At 40.2% G+C, this 6,987-nt stretch overlaps 1 long non-coding RNA gene across 1 annotated transcript in view; it reads right to left on the bottom strand.

The window, feature by feature from the left end:
* Positions 1-458: 458 nt before the first annotated feature.
* LOC140706849 (uncharacterized) overlaps positions 459-6,987 on the bottom strand; it is a 62,124-nt gene continuing 55,595 nt past the window's right edge. The window contains exon 4 of the long non-coding RNA XR_013545170.1: positions 459-6,607. This is a non-coding gene — a long non-coding RNA (uncharacterized LOC140706849). The remainder of the gene's footprint in view (positions 6,608-6,987) is intronic.

Genomic DNA, 6,987 nt, shown 5'->3' with positions numbered 1-6,987 from the left:
TGCTAGCTCAAAGAGTGGCTTGCCGAATGCAATCTCCTGAGCCATTGGAAGGCTCCGTGGCAGTCGCAACAGGGGCGCAATCGTGAGTGGACCATCCAGCCCCATGCGGCTGGACCCTTCTTGTTTTCCACCTGTGGGGGGATATTCATATTTGTATACAAATACCCCCGTCTCTAGTATCAATGTATAGGGCACAAAAAATAAACGTAATTATTTGTGTGCCACAGTAATAGTGGCCACCTTCTTGACTTTGATTCTCAAAACAAGCATGGCAGGTCATGCACACAGTCTATCCCAGTAAGGAATGCACCAGTACAACAAAGGTACAAAATAACACAACCCTCCTGGCAATGGGGAAATGTTCTGCAGTTACGCAGCTGGCCGAGAAAATGTCTTGATCTTGATGGTGCATCATGTGACCAGAATAAAAACACAACCAAGTAACAGGGGGATAGCTAGGGAACATTTCCTTTACGTGACCAGGGCCTTAGAAAAGAAAAGAAAATACCAGAATTTGAAATGAAACACCTAATTAATGTGTTCAAAGACCAGATTGCCCAAGTCTTGGGGGCACAAGGAAGACCTGTCGGATTTTTCTCCAGGTTGTATCCCTGAATTACTTCCCACTCTCCAGAAATGTGAACAAATTCAAGAAAGAGGGCATATGTGGCAGAAATGTTGATGAAGTGGTGGAGAAAGACTGCTGAGAAAATTGTGATGCAGATATATCAGCTCTGATTTTAGTTGTCGCAGTCATTAAACAGGAATTGACTGTGTATCCTAGCCCATTTAATGGGTCACTTTAGCATAGCTGTCAGACAAAATCTGTACTCTAAATATTACTTCTGTGAATCTGATTCTTTACAGATTATTTGCTGAAAATTCATATTAAGCAAGTGTGAAATCTTGTCTTCTGTGCCACGATGCAAAGGAAAAGCAGGCTTGCCCAGCAATGCTGCATAAAGAAATCCTGATAGTGGTGGTATATGACAGTACTAACCCCTGTTGTGTCTAAAGATTCTTCCATGGCACTGGAATATCCTTATTCCAGAAAGAAACATGCAAATATGCTATAATCAAGACATAATTATTTGGCAATACTGATGGTTTTTCTGGAATCAAGAGGCCAGCAGTATTGCTCTTGCCAGTGACTACCATCATTTGAAAAATTTCTGTAGAGAGACCAGAATTTTAAAAATTGAACAAATGTCCCTAATTTTAGTACCTAAATGTAATATAGTGGTGCCTTGACTTACTAACTTAATCCGTATTGGAACGGTGGCCGTAAGTCAAAACGTTTGTAAGTCAAAGCAGCATTTCCCATAGGAATGCATTGAAAACCGATTAATCCGTTCCGGCTGAAGAAAAAAAATACCCCAAAATTTAAAAATAAAACACTGCAAGTCCCACACTGGGACTGCAAGAAAACAAACAAACAAACAAAAAATCCAAAAGTAAACATTGGAGCAATTCCCGCACCTGGACTGCAAAAGACCCCACCAAAAAACAAAACAACACAGAAACCTAACCCCTCCAGCCCAAACCTATCCTCCAAAACCCACCCAGAACACCTTTTTAAAAAGGAAAAAGCAGCACTTTACCAATCCGAAGCTTTTGCGGAGGCTTTCCGGGCTTCTAAACCACCGGCACCCGGCCAATTCTCCTTCCTCCTCCTGCGCCACTGCCGCACGCCCCGTCCACGGAGCCCCTCCGACTCACCTTCGGCAGCACTTACTCCCAAGTAGACACGTGCTTTCTGCGGTACGTACCTTCGAGTAGACCCAAACCAGGGATGGGCTTGGAGCGCACTGGCTTCCTGAGCCCAGTGGTGATCTGGAGCTGCCCCGCCTCTCCTTCCTCCTCCTGCTCGGCAGAAGTAAAAAAGTTCCCTGACCCCCTGCTCTAACCGTTGGGGGGAAAGAGCTACAAAGAAGCAGCCTCTTTGGCACCATTGGTATGAAATTCCTGCCTTTTCCCCCTGCCTTTTTCCATTCGTAAGTCAAAGCTCCGGCTGCAATCAAAGCAAAATTTTGCAGCCGGAGCTATTCGTAAGTCAAATTGTTCATAGGTCAGGGCATTCGTAAGTCAAGGCACTACTATATAGGTAATTAGATACTCAACACAATTAAGTACTTAGGTATCAAAGACAACTACCTGGCAGAGGTCCTTTGATTTGTATTCCTGCATTGAGCAGGAGGTTCAACTTATAGGGCCCTTCCAACTTCATGATTCTTTGAGAAAATATGTTAAGAATGGTTCACACTTTAACATAAAAAATACATGGAGGAAAAGAAATGATTATGTTCCTAGAATTTTAGCAGAGAACTTACTCTTTGACATATTGCTCTCAACTGTAGATAGGGTGTGTCATTTTAAAACAAACAAACACAATACTCAACTCACTAAATGGAACCCTAATATGGTTTGACACTATCCTAACATAATCAGTATAAATCTCACCAATGAATAGCTGCAAATTAAGAACTGGACATTTGCTGTTGGACACTAAGTTGCAGATGTAGCTGATAGGATTCTGGGTGCTCTTTGAGGGGCACCTTCACAAATATCTTTGTGTCCCCTTGACTGAAATTAGGCACACATCCCCTCAAAATCAGCTACAATGTATGTAGATTTCATCAAATTCTGTCAAACAAGAGAGACATTAATGTATATCTATTGTGGATTTCCCTGTTATGGGGAAATATAGGCTGCTGCTTATTTCTAAGGCTCTGAAGCAAGACTCTGCAAAACTCTGTACTGAAGTGACTACAGTGGTGCCTCGCTTAGCGATGTTAATTGGTTAAAAAAAACATCGCTATGGGAAACCATCGCTAAGTGAAACACCATTTCCCATAGGAATGCATTGAAAACCGGTTACTGTAGTTATTTGAAACTCCAAGGCAGGAACTGGAGTGATCCCTGCTCTCTACCCCCGTATATCCCGAAGAAACCTTCTCGTCAGGGCAAAAACGCATCACCCATTTGGTCACAGCTAATCACTATTTCTCTTGGGGAGAATGGAGTTATCAGGAGTTATGTCCAAATGGGAGCTTTAAAAGCTATGTTTCCAAAACTGCTTCTCTTTGGGATATCTTTGAAATCTTTGGGAAATCTTTGATATCCATACTGTTGATGTAGTTTCTGCTCTGGACCTATGTTTTCCCCACCCCATGTACAGTAATTATAATTTCAGATGCTCCATGTAGAAAAAAAAACTTCCCATTGAAAGTGCCATAGTGCTAGTCCACCACCACTGGAATAAGTTCCCGAGCAGAATAAATTTATAGGCTTCTGAGAGGTCCTGCTGAGAAGCTTTCCTAGGGGAAACTGTTCTTTCCACCAGGTACCCACAGAAATGCAGTAGTGCTGTGTTTTATAGGAAGAAATCAAAACGTGGTGGTGGAGGAGAGTTGTAGAAATATCATGACTGACCCAGAAAGACAAGTACAGTTAAAAGGGTTCTAGATCAAAATCAAGCCTAAAATTTCCCTAGAAGTAAAAATTACTAAACTGGTGCTCTCCTACTTTGGGTACATCATGAGCGGACAAGAATCACCAAGAAAGGCAATAATGCTGTGAAAAATTGAAGAAGACCAAAAAAAGAGAGATGGATGGACTCAGGTGAGCTTGCAAGAAATAAGCAGGGCTGGTGATGATTACAGAAGCTTTTGGAGGTCACTGATTTATAGGGTTGCCACAAGTCAGAAGCAACGTGGTTGCACATAGCAACACCTTGCTTTATCTGGCATGAACTTGGCTCTCTCTGTTGTTGTTGGTTCTTCTTCAAACAGGCAAGCAAACAGAACCTCATGTTCCCAGCTACTCAGGGACCAGCGTTTGCTGCCAGTGCAAACAAAGAGCAGAACAGTGCAAAGCTGTCCTGAGACTCATAACAACTAAGGATAAGCAGTGATGATGGGTGACGTCTTTCTCAAAAGAGAGGGGTGCAAGGTGATGGGAGAATGAGAGCCTCAGGATCTGTCTGGCAAACCCCAACTTAATTGCCTAAACACGGGAGAATAATTTATATATTTACTTAATTATTAATTTACATTTTGCCTCTCCTACAGTTCTTAAGTGCTATACATGTCTCTTCTTCTCCCCTCTTCATTCCTATGACAGCTCTGTGGGGTAGTTTGGCTAAGAAAGTGTAGGCACCCCAAGGCCACCAAGTGATTTTCATGGCTAAGTGGGGACTTCATCCTGGATCCCCCATGTCCCAGTCCAATATAATAGCCCCTGGACTTTTTTTTATACATATACTGTAATTATATGCACACAAAGTGAAGCAACGTATAACAAGATAGTGGTTCTCTGAAGCATTTTTGCAGGCCCTGAGGCCACTTAAGAACCCCCCATTTTAAAATTATCTTCCCAATTTTGGGGGACATTTTTAAAGCATTATTTCAGCTCCTGCAGGCCACCAGGGATAGTAGGTTTTTCCACTAAGAACACAGAGGGGGTTTCTAAGGCCTCAACCCACCCAAAACACCCAAAATATGAAACCAGAAAAGCCCATCCAGACAGTTCGTGTTATCATTTTAAAAATCAGCGGTAAAAATCCTTATTTAACCCACCTGATGGTAGAAAATACAATTTTCATTTTGTATGAGGTGCAGTTTATAGTGTTTGGCTAGCCAAAATTAAATTCACACTCCTACGTGAAGTAAAAATAATTTTGATCATTAAAATTTAGAAAGACCATGTGTTGTCTTTTAGTAAGAAATAGAAGCCATATAAATCCTTGAAGGGATGAAATATAGTGTAAACATTTTAAAAAACAAAGTTCTCATTTCTGAAATCAAAGTAGCTCATATATCTAAACAGCTCTTACCAATGAGTGATTTCATGAGTAAATAAAAAAAATAATACTTTGAGGTAATAAATGACAATAGTGGCACCTTTTGAAAGCTGTTCCTGATTATCAACTAGAAGATGGATGCTATTGTTTTTACATTATGATGGAAAAGCTCTTTCTTAATTCACTTTTTGGATCTAATAAGTCATATGTAGCAAACATAAAAGCATGCAAGCAGAGTTAGAGTATGTTTTATAAATGTGTTCAATTATCTTACGGGGAAATGTTTATTCCAGAGTAATTTTGCATCCTTCCATTGGTCTGAAAAATAAATTGTTTGAGTGATTTCTCAAATACAAATGAATATTCCATTCCCAAAGCATTTCCTTTTACAGTATTTGAATTTTAATGACCTACCTATGCTCTAAAGACTGTGTACGGCCAGACTCTTGAATCTTACAATGATTGTGAGCTGAAAAAAAGCTTCCACTAATACACTGTAATTGTCAAACTAGATACAAGGTTAGCATGTACTGTATTTTAAAAGAGGCATTCCATCAGGTTGTGAAATGCATCTGTTCACGGCACAATTTCCTCACCTATGTACGGTATCTTTCATGTAGCATGATTTGTTTTATGATTTGTCACTGAAAGGTAAACACAGTTGTTAGGAAACATTTTTTTTCAATTATGAAATGTACCTAGTATAAATAGTGTATCAACATTTAAAAAAAAACTAAGATCATGGCCACTGGTCCCATCACCTTCTGGCAAATAGAAGGGGAAGATATGGAGGCAGTGACAGATTTTACTTTCTTGGGCTCCATGATCACTGCAGATGGTGACAGCAGCTACGAAATTAAAAGACACCTGCTTCTTGGGAAGAAAGCAATGAGAAACCTAGACAGCATCTAAAGGTCCGCATAGTCAAAGCTATGGTTTTTCAAGTACCGATGTATGGAAGTGAGAACTGGACCATAAAGAAGGCTGGCTGCCCAAGAATTGATGCTTTTGAATTGTGGTGCTGGAGGGGACGGCAGAGGACAAGATGGATGGACAGTGTCATCGAAGCTACCAACATGAATTTGACCCAACTCCGGGAGGCAGTGGAAGACAGGAGGGCCTGGCGTGCTCTGGTCCATGGGGTCAGGAAGAGTTGAACACGACTTAACGACTAAACAACAACAACAAAAGTATAAGTAGTACTGTTTTTTATTGCTGTGTTAGATATTAAGAAAACTTGCAAGTATCAAGCCCTGACCTTTTACTAAGATAGGGAAAGGATTGTGTAGAATGTGTTGTTAAAAGAAATAAGGAAAACAAGACCAGGATGACACAGAAAGTTATATAGATGAGACAGCAAAGAGAGAGAAGCCTAAACAAAATAAAGAGGGCAGAAATCAACTAGGGTAAAAGTTAGCTAGGGTAAAAATTATAAGATGTCAGCTACACTAGCAAGATGTAGATAAGGTCAGTGATGTGTGACTAGTGGGGTATATAAATGATAGTGCACATTTGTAAACTCTGAGACACATTGTTCGGATAATTAACCCATGTGTACTCCTTTATTCTGTAGAATAAATAATTAAAAAGTCATTTCGTAGCAGGTGTTCTCTTTTTCTTCCACCTTGTATGTAACTGGAAATTGGCCGGTGTTCAAACTGTTAATTTTTGCAACAAAGTCATATTTTTATATTACGATACCTCAGTCCTGTTATCTTTCATGAAATCCCACTGTAAGAGGAAAACCGGGTTAATCAGAGGTAATGTGCATTCCTCTAATGTCTTCTTTGACCTCTTCTAAGTAACCTGTTTGGAAAGTTGCTTTTAGAAAGAAATCATAGTTCTTGTCTTGTCTTGGCAAAGCAGCTCCTTAAACTGCTCATCATTTAGAATGCACTATAAAAGAATAAAGAAAGGAGGGAGAGCAAAGATGTTACCAGCCCTCACGCTGTTCCCTGTTATCCCCCCATCCAAATCCATGGAACTCATTACTTGTAACGTACTGGTTCCAGGCTCTGGATCTTAGCACATCTCAGGTTTCATACAGAACATATTCTCAGAGCTTTCTAGACCGTAGGATTCATGCAAATAACAGAACAGCAATATATTTGGAATAATAAAAGGATTTTTAATGAATACATGGATGGGCTTAGTATGAAAAGTGACTGATAATATAACAATTGCAT

The sequence above is a fragment of the Pogona vitticeps genome, chromosome 4 (genome assembly GCF_051106095.1).
Source record: "Pogona vitticeps strain Pit_001003342236 chromosome 4, PviZW2.1, whole genome shotgun sequence".
Lineage (NCBI taxonomy): Eukaryota > Metazoa > Chordata > Lepidosauria > Squamata > Agamidae > Pogona > Pogona vitticeps.
This window is presented reverse-complemented; position numbering and strand designations above follow the sequence as displayed.